The sequence below is a fragment of the Oncorhynchus mykiss genome, chromosome 15 (assembly GCF_013265735.2).
Source record: "Oncorhynchus mykiss isolate Arlee chromosome 15, USDA_OmykA_1.1, whole genome shotgun sequence".
Lineage (NCBI taxonomy): Eukaryota > Metazoa > Chordata > Actinopteri > Salmoniformes > Salmonidae > Oncorhynchus > Oncorhynchus mykiss.
Window position 1 is genome coordinate 33,140,642 of NC_048579.1, and position 15,602 is coordinate 33,156,243.

At 42.8% G+C, this 15,602-nt stretch overlaps 1 pseudogene; it reads left to right on the plus strand.

The window, feature by feature from the left end:
- LOC110490956 overlaps positions 1 to 15,602 on the plus strand; it is a 162,164-nt pseudogene that overhangs the window by 40,761 nt on the left and 105,801 nt on the right.

Consider the following 15,602-nt stretch of genomic DNA (forward strand, 5'->3'; position numbering starts at 1 on the left):
GACACTCTAATGTACTTGTCCTCTTGCTCAGTTGTGCACCGGGGCCTCCCACTCCTATTTCTATTCTGGTTAGGGCCAGTTTGTGCAGTTCTGTGAAAGCAGCGCTGTAACTGGCTCTCATGAGGACCGCAACAGGAAAGGATGACCCAGAGTTACCTCTGCTGCAGAGGATACGTTCATTAGAGTTACCAGCCTCAGAAATCGCAGCCCAAATAAATGCTTCACAGTTCAAGTAACAGACACATCTCAACATCAGCTGTTTAGAGGAGACTAAGTCAATCAGGCCTTCATGGACAAATTGCTGCAAAGAAACTACTACTAAAGGACAACAATAAGATGGAGACTTACTTGGGCCAAAAACATAAGCTATGGACATTAGACTGGTGGAAATCTGTACTTTGGTCTGATGAGTCCAACTTGAGAGCCATGGTTCCAACCGCCGTGCCTTTTGTGAGACGCTGAGTAGGTGAACTGCGGATCTCCACATGTGTGGCTCCCACCGTGAATCATGGAGGAGGAGGTGTGATGGTGTGGGAGTGCTTTGCTACTTTGATGCTGTCTGTGATTTAGTTTGAATTGATGGCAGACATTACCAGCATGGCTACCACAGCTTTCTGCAGCGATATGCCATCCCATCTGGTTTGCGCTTAGTGGGACTATCATTTGTTTTTCAACAGGACATTGACCAAACACACCACCAGGCTGTGTACATAATCGCCCGACCTCAACCCAATTGAGATGGTTCTGGAGTTGGACCGCAGTGCGAAGGAAAAGCAGCCAACAAGTGATCATCATGTGTGGGAACTCCTTCAAGACTGTTGGAAAAGCTTTCCAGATGAAGCTAGTTGAGAGAATGCCAAGGGTGCAAAGCTGTCATGAAGGCAAAGGGTGGCTACTTTGAAGCATCTAAAAAATAAAATATATTTTGATTTGTTTAACACTTTTTTGGTTTACTCCATGATTCCATACGTGTTATTTCATAGTTGCGATGTCTTCACTATTATTCTGTAATGTAGAAAATAGTAAAAATAAAGAAATGCCCTTGAATGAGTTGGTGTGTATAACTTTTGACTGCTACTGCATGTCTTTTACCTTGGAATGTTTACAGAAATGATTTATGTGTTGCTTTTGATACACTTCGTGTGCACTTTTAAAAAAAAAAATCTTTATAGAATACCAAACTGAGAAGGAAGACTTTAGTGTAATGTCTTTAAAACTCAATTATTCATCCCAAATGGCACCCTATTCCCGTTACAGTGCACTTCTTTTGACAAGGGCCAGTAGGGTACCATTTGCGACACAGACAATGTGTCTGTTTTCAGAACGGGGCTGAGTTACAATTCCAAGTAACAGTTGTTTTATGTCAAGCTGTCAGAGAAAAGGACAGAGTTGTGCTTGGATGCTAGACTTCTACTTGTACAATGTCAAATACTTTTGAAAAATTCTTGCTGTACTGTTCCTTTTAGTTACTATGAAAATGGATCTTTGGTTGAATTTGTTTCTGTTCAAGGATACAACCCCGGCTCTGTTTGCAGCAATTATAAATATTGAAACCCTCTCTCTTAACATTTTACATTTATTTCTCATTGGAGCTTGAAATTGATTTGAAGTTGGCTGAACGAAGACAAGCATTTGAACCCCTAGCAGCCCAGTGAGAGGAGAGATGAATTGGAAAGTGTTTTTGCTGAGAGAAGCTACATTCTGATAATGTTAGATTGATAAATGCTCGACACGTCTTACTACAGCGATTTTCTCTTTTCCCTGTTTGTGCTCAGTTGACAATGTTCGATTCAGACAGACACACTGCTTTCCAAGCTCTCTAGTTTGTCCTGTCTCAAACCAAAACAGAGTTGTGGGGAATATATGTAGTGTCTGCTGTGCTACTGGCTTATTTGTCATAAAAGGCTTGATTTATTTATACTTTCTTCCATTTTATTTATATTTTGTTATGCTCACGTCCGTATTACATACTGTTGCTCAATGTTTCAATGATCAACCTTTCAGATGGTTGATGTTCTAGTCTAGTCATATCTTGGAGGTCAAGGAAAGTCTAGTATGCTTTGTGTTTCAGTCAGATGAGTTGATCAACAGAGTAGGAGTACTGATTTAGGATCCGCAATACCTTTTTAGTCAATAAATAAAGGGTTATATTGCCAGGGAAGACCTTATCATAGATCAGCTGTAATACTCCCAGATGCTAGATGCCTACATCAGACAGTAGTGATGGGGGGGAAATCAATACAGTTACATATGGCAATGTTATTTAAATTGTATTTTTGCTTCTGTTGGTTGCGTTGGCTAGCGCTATAGTCGGCTGAACCTGCGCCAAAACGCAAGAATGTTTCATCCTATAGCTTGTTCTCCATCTTCTTTTTAAATAGTGAGCCAACATGTTTTCAGCATTTCTATTTCCCTGACTGATCAAAACTGGTTTTCTAAATCTCCCTCTTGTGTCTCGGTAGCAGACATATAGAGAGCAATATGTTTGGAACATTAAATTGCAGTAAAATCACAATATCAAATCGCAATACATTTAGAATCGTGAAAATCGCAATACATATCGGCACCTAAGTATCATGACAATATTGTATCGTGAGGTCCCTGGCAATTTCAAGCCCAATCAGACAGTCACACCATCAGTCATAATCACCACCAGATTTTCCTACTCTTCTCCCTCTCCAGCTGGCCATGACTCACCTCAGCCACCACCTGAACTTCGGCATGAAACCAGACCACGCCCGAAACTTCCTGTCCAACTGTGGCATCCGCCAGCCCAAGTATGGAGACAGGGAGGTCCTCCAAATGTATATGATGAGGAAGAAGGGTGGGTACCTACAGTACAACACATACGTGCAGACACACACAGACACAGATGCACGCACACACACACACCACACACACACTTCATCAATATTGATTAATGGATGTAACTTCTATCTATGCTGAATAACCAACCTCTCTCTGGTTGGTCAGGAATCAACACCTTGATCAACATTAAGTCTCGTCTCAGACAAGACGACCCCTTCCCTCCAGGTAGACTCTACTTCCATAAGGAGGTCTACGCAATGTCACCAACCACTGATGCAATGGACATTCTTAATCCCTTATCTAATACAAATTTAGCAAATGCAAAGTCCCTAAATCAAGCAGTTGCAGTCCTGCAATGCCTCAGTGTGGGTAGGCCCTGCACTTATTTCCATGAGTGAGTTCTAGGAAATATCACAAACCACTAATGCAAGGGCCATTCTAATTCCAATACACCTTTGCATTGTGTGCTAATACATGTGTGCTATTAGATTTGTGAAGGTTTGAGACAGAATAAATACACTTGAGCAGAATGAATCAACTTGATTCAAACCGGTATAGGTCATATTTCAGGTCACTATTGGATTTTCACCTGTGATATTTGTCAGATTGTGTTGATTTGGTTTGTCTCAGAGACCTGTGGTTCCTGTGTAAATGTCTGATCTACTATAGACTGAGATGCCCATTAAATTATCTCTCCCTCCCTCATCTCTGTCTCTTTCTCCTCCCCACCTCCCTCCCTCTCTCTTTCTCTCTCACCATATATTCCTCTCTCGGTCTCTTTCCTCTCTCCCTGTCTCTCTCTCTTTCTCTCCTCAACCCCCCTTCTCTCCTCATCTCTTTTTTTCTCTCTTCCAGGATCAATCACAACGAGCGGCTGGAGTTTCTTGGCGATGCCATTGTGGGGTTTCTCACCAGGTGAGATTTATGTCCGTCAGGTCCCTCGCTTTCATTTTTTTGACAGACACGTTTGCTAATCGAACATGGCGACGACTCTCTCCCCCTCTTCTCCTCCTTCCTCTTACTCTACTCTGTGATTTCACCCTTAATTGGGGATTGGGTTGTAATTTCACTACAGCCCTTTTCATAGGGCCTTACTGAAAGTCTCCATGACAACCAGCAATTAGCTGTGTAAATGCTGCGTGTGTTATTGACTGAGTCACTCCCAGGTGAGAGGGTACTGTTGTGGCCCAGGCACCACTCAGCGTGCACTGCCATACTACTAATTACATAGAGCTATTATTACTACAGTCACTACCTCCCTACCTAGCTACCTCTCTGCATCCCAAATAGTACCCTATTCCTTATGTAGCCATATGGGCCCTGGTCAAAAGTAATGTACTACATAGGGAATAGGGTACCATTTGGGACACAATCTTTCTTTGGATAGAAAGGTAGCTGGAGAGGGGAAATGTCTAGGCTAGCCCAGCTTAGCTCATTAGGTAGTTTCTGCACGTCAAATCATAGAAGCCTCACCGGGAAAAAGGTGAGCTGAGGGCTGCCCTGTTCATTTTAAAATGAAAACCTTCCTAGGGATGAGTTGTTGTTTTTCACTTCTCTCCGTTTTCCATTTCCGGCTGTTTGTTGTTAGAGATGAGAGCAAGTAATTTATTTCACCCCTGCCAATATATAGCCTTGGATAGACCTAGCCCCGACTGCAAGAGTTTGACTGTAATAGGAGTTGACCGTTAGGAGTGGATGGCTAGGAGTCCGTTTTAGCTGTTTTACCCAGCAGATGACTGCTTCCCAAATGGCACCCTATTCCATTTACAGTGCACTACTTTTGACCATAGCTCTCAGTGAACTATAAAGCAGATACGGTGCCATTTGGGATTCAGCCATGGATGGAGTGAGTGAGGAAGGAAAGGGGTGGTTAACTGCTGTTTCTGTGGACTTGGGCAGTTCCTCTTATCTTGTGTTGCTCCTCTTCTGATGTAGGCATTCATAAGGACCCGTTCAGCCCACGCAACTCGCTTTGGCCCTCCTCAGAGCTGTGAATAATGTATCACCCTCTTGTCTAGTTAACTGATGAAGCAAATCCAGTTAACCACCCTTGCTTCCCCTGGTAGGCACTGGACCTGCTCTGGACCACTCTACCTACCTCTTTCTCGCTCTCTCTCCCTATCTCTCTCTCTTTTCCCCTCTTCCTCACTCGCTCCCTCCATTCCAGCACTGCAGTCTCCTGGACTGAACAATTCTGAAACCGGAGTACCAGGAGCTGGGAATATAGAATATTTAGGTGTAAAATAGCAAGTGTGCTGAATTGGGATAAGGTGTTTTATTCGTCTTGATCTTTCATGGCCATTTGATGCCATGTTGATTCATCACAGGCACATGTACCTACTGCCAAGGAATAATAATTAGTGGTAGGGAGAGATAAATGAACCTAAGAAACAGAACATCACTACATCACTCACACACATCAGAAACCACCAATGGATAACCTACAACCATTCATTGAGCCTTGTGTTTTTCAAAATGCCTGTACTGGTGGCAGTAATAGCTTTCCTTAAATGTATCATGCAACAAGATAGAACTGCCAAAGGGGGAGGAGTTGCAATCTACTGCAGAGATGGCTTGCAAAGTTCTGTCATACTGTACCTTCCAGGTCTATGCCCAAAAAGTTTGAGCTTCCAATTTAAAAAATGAACCTCTCCAGAAATAAGTCTCTCACTGTTGCCGCCTGTTATAGACCCCCTCAGCTCCCAGCTGTGCCCTGGGATATGCTTAACACCTCAGCAGCCCTACAATCTAAACTAGATGCCCTCAATCTCACACAAATTATCAAGGAAACCACCAGGTACAACCCTAAATCCATAAACATGGACACCCTCATAGATAATATCCTGACCAACTTGCCCTCCAAATACACCTCTGCTATTTTCAATCAGGATCTCAGCGATCACTGCCTCGTTGCCTGCATCCGCTATGGGTCCGCGGTCAAACGACCAGCCCTCATCACTGTCAAACGCTCCCTAAAACACTTCTGCGACCTGGCCCAGGTATCCTTGAAGGATATTGACCTCATCCCGTCAGTCGAGGATGCCTGGTCGTTCTTTAACCCTTTCATACGTGAGTTCCAAATATCTCTAACGGTCGCCCCAGCGTGAGTTTTTTTATGCACGTGATGTTAGAATTTTCTCTCCATTCCAGAATGTGATTGATACGTAACAGTACATTTTATCCGCGCTGCCCTCAAACTAAAGCACGCAGCCTGTTTATATTTATACGTTGTTTCAACTTCAATTTCAAATTATTTTCTAACAAGATTTTATTTTCTAAAAACAGTTTGAATTTAGGTGTGTGCCACCTCCTCATTCATTCACATAAAAATAGTCATTTTTACTTTTGCGGACAATTACATTTTTGGGACATTTCTGACACGGACAAAATTCCCCAAGCACTTCCCAATTGTTTGTGCAGTTCACGTCTGCAGACACTCATCTCCCGTCAGAACAAGATCTGCACACGTGTTCACATTTTCATTCCACATTTCTATTGTAGCATACTGTATGTATGGAGCATGATATATTTGTGTATATTCTTATCACCGCGGACACGTGAGGTAATTTTACTAATTTTATAACCTTTATGGTGTTATAGTCAATCGTGCTTATGTAGCCACATTCTTCTATTAGCTCTGTAAAACAATGCTAATTGCGTCAGAGAAGTATTATCTTGTGTTGCATTTTGAAGCTACATGGCCTTATGACTCCCAAGTGGTGCAGCGGTCAAAGGCACAGCACATCAGTGCTAGAGGCGTCACTACAGACTCCCTGGTTCAAATCCAGGCTGCGTTTCTATCAAAGTAAGTTCCTTATTACGTTATAATAGTTTCCGTATGCCGTTTCTGACAAAATTCCCCAAGCACTTCCCAATTGTTTGTGCAGTTCACGTCTGCAGACACTCATCTCCCGTCAGAACAAGATCTGCACACGTGTTCACATTTTCATTCCACATTTCTATTGTAGCATACTGTATGTATGGAGCATGATATATTTGTGTATATTCTTATCACCGCGGACACGTGAGGTAATTTTACTAATTTTATAACCTTTATGGTGTTATAGTCAATCATGCTTACATAGCTACATTATTCTATTAGCTCTGTAAAACAATGCTAGTTGCGTCAGAGAACTATTAACTTGTGTTGTATTTTGAAGCTACCCTGGCCTTATGACTCCCAAGTGGCTCAGCGGTCTATGGTACTACATCTCAGTGCTAGATGTGTCACTACAAACACCCTGGTTCAAATCCAGGCTGTATCACAACTGGCTGTGATTGGGAGTCCAATAGTGCAGCGCACAATTGGCCCAGCGTTGTCCGAGTTTGGCCGGTGTAGGCCATCATTGTAAATAATACTTAGTAATTAAATTACTTGCCTAGTTAATAAATAAATAAAAAATATGACCATGGTATGTTTATTTGGTCTATTCAGCATAGCTCTGTTCTGCCCTGCCTTGCAGGGGTCAAAAGTTAGTTCCTTACTGTTATAACTCAAATCTGTGATTTTGTCAATGCAATAAACTATTTTTTATAGCAGTGTTTATTATGTTACTTCTTTGTAGTACTGTTTTATTGCTATATCCTTATATTGTATTCGAATGAATAATTCCTCTTTATTCTGTACTTTCAGAAACTACAAACATTATTTGCCAATATCATAACTGGAGCTGGACATCTTTGGAGCTGAAGAATGAGGACAGATTTTGTATGCTAACGTACACTCTTTAACAGTTTTACTGGATGAAAACACAGCAAGAAAACACATATGCCAATATGTAATAGTCATCTATTTTATTGCAGTATTGGTAGTTAGTTCAACAACTTGTTTTACTAGAGGACAAAAAACTGAATATGCATAACCCATATTTAATATCCATGCAGTGACTGAACAACAACTGCATTTCCACCCCCATCTCTAAAGGCATAGTATCATGGCTGGTCACCTGTCAAGTCACCTGTCAGGTCAGTCAGTCAATGGATTTGTATGTGAACTGTACATCCAATTACAAAAATACCTTGTTCAGTAATCATCTCACCTGTTAGTTGGCGGTGAACTATGCTGACGTTGAGGACAGCAGTGTTGATCAAATGGAAAATATCTTCTTATTCCACTTGGTCGTTTTCCGAGTGTATTCCACAAAGATGTTTATCATGTCCGCCTTATCCACGGCCCCCATTTTGAGGTTATAATCAAGCACACAATCTGGTTTGATCTTTCTCTCTCCCGTCAGGTGGTCCACCTTCCCTGTGGCCAGTGGAGAGGACATGGACGTCTCGCTTGTCATGCCACTTTACTGCCAGCTGTTGACCGTTCTCCTGGAATTCCACCTCCCCTCTCTGCATCTTCCTGCATCCGAATGCCGGCATCCCCTTCCTGTTCGACCTGACTGTGCCACGGGCCCCTGTGCTGTTGGAGAGCAGATGCTGGAAGAGTGTGGGACTGCTGTACCAATTGTCCACGTACAAAGTGTGTCCCTTGCCGAGATGAGGAGCCAGCATGGTCATCACCACGGACCCTGACACCCCAAGCCCCTCATAATGTTTGATGTCAGTGGTGGACCCTGTGTAAACTATAATGTCCTGGACAAATCCTGTCTTCACGTCGCACATGACAAAGAACTTGACTCCGAACCTGTGCCTTTTGGAGGGAATATATTGACGGAACGCCAGCCTACCTTTCCATACCATCAGGGACTCATCAGGGATCAATGCATAGGTCCTTGTATGACACAAAGACCCGACCAAATGATGATGTCAGGCTGATAAGAACATTTCTTATTTTGTATAACGGGTCACTTAGGATGGCAGTAGCATTGTTGACTAAATGCAGGCATCGCAGCAGAACTAGGAAGTGGTCTTGGGAAAAGCGGGTGGCAAAGAAGGGAGTTGCAAACATAGGATCTGTGCTCCAGTATTCTCTTAGGGAGTTCTTCTTTACCCATGAGTTCTACTATACCCATGAGAAGTACTGTCACCAGGAAGGTATACGTTTCACTAATTGTGGTTGTCACCCATTTAGCGAGTTTCCCCCTCACTCCTGGCTCTCTCTTCTCCTGTAGCTCTAAGGCATAGAGATTGGTCTCCTCAACTATGTCTCCCACCAGCTCCTCTGTCAGAAACAACTTGAAGCACTCTGCATCAGTTGGAAATGGCAAGGGGCGTTGCACTCCAGACTGGGACTCGTCAAAGCAAACAGCAGGGCCAGGAGGGGTGAAATGACTGGTGGCCTTCCAGCTACCACAGAACTCCTGTACTTCTTCCACTGTCGGTCTGCCTCCATCACCACCAGCATCTTCAAAGGGACCTGGTACTTCGTCAGTGGACAAGGGAAATTCAGATTCAGGGTTCTCAATGGCTACAAGGTTGGGGGGCAGCTCCTCACTGTCACTGTCAGAATCTCATTCCTGACTTTCATACTCAGACTCATTGTCAGAATATTTCCACATTTGTGAGTTGTCTCCTTTTTAAATACATTGTTAATGCTACAGCTTAGCTCACTAGCTACATACATAAACAACAACACTGAATGGCGCAGAGTGGGAGTTTACGTGGTTGACTGCCGGCACGCGCCACTTGTATCAATAAATCACTATCAGAAAATGTTTTGTGTGGCAATTATTTGTGTATTTACGGTTTAATTCACATGTTTTCAATTCTAGTTGAAAAAACATGCATTCCGATTCTTGCACAGATTGTAATGGGCACATATTATGTGTGTAAAATACTTTTTTTAAGGTTGTACTGATTAGGATGAGCTAAGCTAATTCCAGCTGTGTAGCCATGTTTTTTGACATACAATGCATTCTGGGTTTCACGTCTGTTTGACCAAAGATCTTATAACAAAATGAGGTGAGTAAGAGTTCACTAATTTTTTGAGGACTTCCGGAAATGAATGGTGGGATGTGAACGATGGTAGATGACACACCCCTTCAACATAAACAGACCAAACTCATCTTGTCCTCTCTTATTATCTTCGGTTTCTGTGAGGAAAAAATGCATGGCTGCGCGCTGAAACTAATCGTCGGATTACTTTCGATTTCTATAAAGTGTTTTACCTAGTTATTTCGATCAATGGTGAGCTCACCCGTGATGTGATTAATTATACATAGTAATTGCTATTAGCTAATTCATATTGCAGTTTATGTCAGCCGGGAGTTAGAAAATATGACTGTGTTGGGTCAATCTTTCCTCAGAGCTAGGACAAATGTAGCCTACATTTTTCCGGTTAGGATGATTGTGTTATGCTATATTTACTTCTGTGAATATCTGAACATTGCATCCAAAAATAAACTGCTGACATTATGGACATAACTTTGTAAGGACTGTGTTTGTGTAAATAGTTTCTGAAAAAAGTGTGGCCAGCTCAAACGCTGATTGTTGCGTCATTCGAAACTGCCCTTCTAAACGAGCATTCTAAACGAGTGTTCTAATCACACAGGTGTGATCGCACGCTTCAGGGACCACTGTAGAACGATCACACCCGTGTGATGGTACGCATGAAAGGGTTCAAAGCAATTTCCTCACCATCTTAAATAAGCATGCCCCTTTCAAAAAATGCAGAACTAAGAACAGATATAGCCCTTGGTTCACTCCAGACCTGACTGCCCTTGACCAGCACAAAAACATCCTGTGGCGGACTGCAATAGCATCGAATATTCCCCGCGATATGCAACTGTTCAGGGAAGTCAGGAACCAATACACAAAGTCAGTTAGGAAAGCAAAGTCTAGCTTTTTCAAACAGAAATGTTCATCCTGTAGCTCTAACTCTTGGAGAACAAGAGCACCTCCTCCCAGCTGCCCACTGCACTGAGGCTAGGCGACGCAGTCACCACCGATAAATCCATGACAATTTCTCTATGGCTGGCCATGCTTTACTCCTGGCTACACCAACTCCTGCCAACAGCTCCGCAACCCTCGCAGCTACTTGCCCGAGCCTCCCCAGCTTCTCCTTCACCCAAATCCAGATCGCAGATGTTCTGAAAGAGCTGCAGAACCTGTACCCGTACAAATCAGCTAGGCTAGACAATCTGGACCGTCTCTTTCAAAAATTATCCCCGCCATTGTTGCAACCACTATCACCAGTCTGTCAACCTCTCTTTCATTTCGTCCGAGATCCCTAAAGATTGGAAAGCTGCCTCGGTCATCGCCCTCTTCAAACGGGGTGACACTCTAGACCCAAACTGTTACAGACCTATATCCATCCTGTCCTGCCTTTCTAAAGTATTTGACAGCCTAGTTAATAAACAGATCACTGACCATTTCGAATCCCACCGTACCTTCTCCACTGTGCAATCCGGTTTCCGAGCTGTTCATGGGTGCACCTCAGCCATGCTCAAAATACTAAACGATATCACAACCGCCATCGATAAAAGACAGTACTGTGCAGCCGTCTTCATCGACCTGGCCAAGGCTTTCGACTCTGTCAATCACTGTATTCTTATCGGCAGACACAATAGCCTTGGTTTCTCAAATGACTGCCTCGCCTAGTTCACCAACTACTTCGCAGATAGAGTTCAGTGTGTAAAATCGGAGGGCCTGTTGTCCGGACCTCTGGCAGTCTCTATGGGGGTACCACAGGGTTCAATTCTCGGGCCGACTCTTTTCTCTGTATATATCAACGATGTCGCTCTTGTTGCGGGTCCACCTCTACGCAGACGACACCATTCTGTATACATCTGGCCCTTCTTTGGAAACTGTGGAAACCTCCAAACGAGTTTCAATGCCATACAACACGCCTTCCGTGGGCTCCAACTGTTCTTAAATGCCATCAAAACCAAATGCATGTTTTTCAACCGTTCGCTGCCTGCACCTGACCGCCTGACTAGCATCACTACTCTGGACGGTTCTGACTGAATACATGGACAACTACAAATACCTAGGTGTCTGGCTAGACTGTAAACTCTACTTCCAGACTCATATCAAACATTTCCAATCCAAAATCAAATCTGGAATCGGCTTTCTATTTTGCAACAAAGCAGCCTTCACTCACGCTGCCGAACTTATCCGAGTAAAACGGACTATCCTACCGATCCTCGACTTCGGCGATGTCATCTACAAAATAGCTTCCAATACTCAGCAAATGGGATGCAGTCTATCACAGTGCCATCCGTTTTGTTACCAAAGTGCCTTATACCACCCACCACTGCGACCTGTATGCTCTAGTCGGCTGGCCCTCGCTACATATCCGTCACCTGATCCACTGGCTCCAGGTCATCTACAAGTCTATGCTAGGTAAAGCTCTGCCTTATCTAAGCTCACTGGTCACGATAACAACACCCATCCGTAGCACACGCTCCAGCGTGTCCATCTCACTGGTCATCCCCAAAGCCAACACCTCCTTTGGCCGCCTTTCCTTCCAGTTCTCTGCTGCCAGTGACTGGAACGAATTGCAAAAATCGCTGAAGCTGGAGACTTACATTTCCCTCACTAACTTTAAACATCAGCTATCTGAGCAGCTAACCGATCGCTGCAGCTGTACATAGTCCATCTGTAAATAGCCCACCCAATCTACCTACTTATCTACCAATCTATCCCCATATTGTTTTTATTTACTTTTGCTGTTCTTTTGCACACCAATATCACTACTTACACACCATCATCTGCTCATCATCATCTGCTCATCTATCACTCCAGTGTTAATCTGCTAAATTGTAATAACTTTGCGACTATGGCCTATTTATTACCATACCTCCTCATACCATTTGCACATACTGTATATATACTTTTTTTCTATTGTGTTATTGACTGTACGCTTGTTTATTCCATGTAACTCTATGTTGTTTCTGTCATACTGCTTTGCTTTATCTTGGCCAGGTCGCAGTTGTAAATGAGATCTTGTTCTCAACTAGCCTACCTGGATAAATAAAGGTGAAATAAAAAAATAAAAAATAAAAAACAAATACGTACTTACCATATGAGCAAGAAATCTGAGAACAGCAAAACAACAATGTGTCGTAATCTACCCATGCTCTGGCTGTTTCAACATAGAGTAGTACTACTACTGAAGCAGGACTTTCATTCATTAATAGCAGCTTGACATGTAACAGTCACACTTCATTTCTTGGGGATTAATGATTAACCAGTGGAAGCAATGAAGAACAATTAAAACCACTGTTCAAAACTGATGTTTGTACTAAAGGTTTTAAGGTCCATACAGAGATTGGCTACATAGCTACACATCCATAGGCATACAGGTATTTTTATCCTCCTCTACACAATAAGCAAGAAAAGAGTTGGCTAGGTTACTTCAGCTGCATTGTATGGAAAATATGTTCAAACACCAATGTTAACGTTACAACAATAAAGAACAATGACAAGTGTTTGAATTAGACTTTTTTTAATGAGCAGCAAGGCAAGCTTACAAAATTGTACATTCAATTTGCAGTAAATGTTTAAGCTAGATTCTTTACATCCACTGGGTTTCACAAGATGACAGACTGGTTTGTTCAGGAGGACCTAAAACATTAAACAACAGAAATTGCAATTCATACTAATGTCAAACGCCCATATAGCCAGCTAAATGTATAACCAGATGATTAATGTTAGCTGGTCAGCTAGCTTGTAAAATAGTTATTTTCATAATTTAACTTTGACAAAAAAACATAAGCATTATTGTTTCTCTCCATTAACAAATACATCATTGAAATCAATGAATTATTTGAAGAATTATGTATTCCAAATGTGATATATTGCCATTTGATCACAATGCTCTGACGAATAGACCTTTTGAAAAAGCCACACCTGGTATTGGTCCAACGTTTTGGAGAATGTGGACAAAGAACAGTAATGAAAACGTAGGCTAGCTGGTTGCCTGAACACAGCTGTGGTTCTGGTAGACTTTGACCCATTGTCAGCCATTTAAGATCTAATGGGTCTGTGGTTGGTTACCTGCACACAGCTGGGGATCTGTAAACCATCGTCGGCAATCTTGGATCTAATTGGTCTTTAGTTGACTGCACACAGCTGGAGATCTGTGACCCACCAGGGGCCATCTTGGATCTGACAGCTCAGTCTGTGTGCTTCCTGTCTTCACAGTGTCCATCTTTACTACCGGTTCCCCTGTCTGGAAGAAGGAGGCCTGGCCACCTACAGAACAGCCATTGTACAGAACCAGCACCTGGTTATGCTAGCGAAGGTGAGAGTTGTACCCTTTTCACGGACACAGATTAACACTGGTCCTATTAAAGCAAGACCTATTCAAGACCAAGACCGGAGCAAATCGAGTCAGAGTCAAGACCAACAGCGGGGGCGGGATGGGGACAAGGGGTTCGAGACAGAGTCAAAACCAAGACTAGAAAAATGTGAGTCCAATTGAAGATCATGTTTGTAAAATCGCCACCATAATAAGAGTTAAAAATATCCAGTATTTCTGTGTTCATATTTCAGAAGAACATATGGATTCTTTAGACATTCAGAATGGTTAAACAATGCAAGCTGAGGGAAAATAGAGCCGCTCTACAAATGATTAGTAACCCAAACACAGTGGGAACAATGAGAAAATCCCCAAATCCAGATGTGCTAAGCTAATAAACATACCCAAGATGACTCAAAGCTGTAATCGCCGCCAAAGGTGCTTCTACAAAGTATTGACTCTGGTGTGAATTGTTATGTAAATGAGATATTTCTGTGTTTACTTCTCAACACCTTTGCAGAAATGTCTAAAAACATGTTTTCACTTTGTCCTTATGGGGTATTTTGTGTAGATTACAGGCCCCTTACAGTGTGTGTGTGTGTACTGTAGCTGATTGCCATGCAGAACAATACAAGCATTCTGCTACATTCGCAATAACATCTACTACATATGTGTATGAGACCAATAAAGTTTGATTTGATTTGAGAGACAGGTTGACATTTATTATTTTCCTTAGATAGGCCAGCTGCAATGTCAAAATTTGCTATATTGTAAAAATGTATTTAAAAAAGTTTTAGGTTTGGGCAAGACATTAGGGTTGGCAGTCAGCTTTTTTTTCACCACCTCGACCATCTCTGTATCGGACAAATATCAAAGTGTCAGTTATCAAAGACAAAAATAAGGTCAGGAGAAACGGTGATTGTGTTATTTGCTCCCATAATTGTGTGTTATAGTAATTGTGTGTTATAGTATGATGGAAATTAAGCTATCCCGCTATCCGGAACTAGTCAACCAGGTCAGAAAACTGTTATTGTTCGCAGTACTGCATGGCATAGATTGTGACTGTATGTGTTGGTACAGTATGTTTCGTGCTTTGCCAGAAACTGGAGCTGGATCGCTTCATGTTTTATGTAAACAGACCAGACCTCTACAGGGAGTCAGACCTGAGACCCGCCATGGCCACCTGCTTTGAAGCCCTCATAGGTGAGTGTGTCCATCCATATGTCTCTGTAATTCACAGGTGTGTGTGTGTGCGTGACCATGCTCGAACCAGAGTGTTGTATCCAGGTCAGTGTGTATGTGTGTGCAGTATAACTCCCGTCAGGTCCAGACACATTAAGCAGCTTTATTGATCTCTCTATAGATGGGCTTTGACCTCTGGCTGGACAGGCAGTCCCTAGAGTACCACATACACACACATATACACACACACACCCCACACAGACTAAGCTGTCTGTAGGGACAGTCTCCTCTCTATCCCCCTTGGGCGGCAGGCAACAGTAGGGGAGCTAAGCAGCGCTCGGTCCTGGCGAGTGTGCAGTGTCGGCAGCTTTCCCATCTTATCACCATCTTGATTTAAACCATTTCAGCCATTCCTCCACTCCCCTGATAGGCAATGGAGATTACGTCCCAAATGGCAACCTACTCCCTATATTGTGCA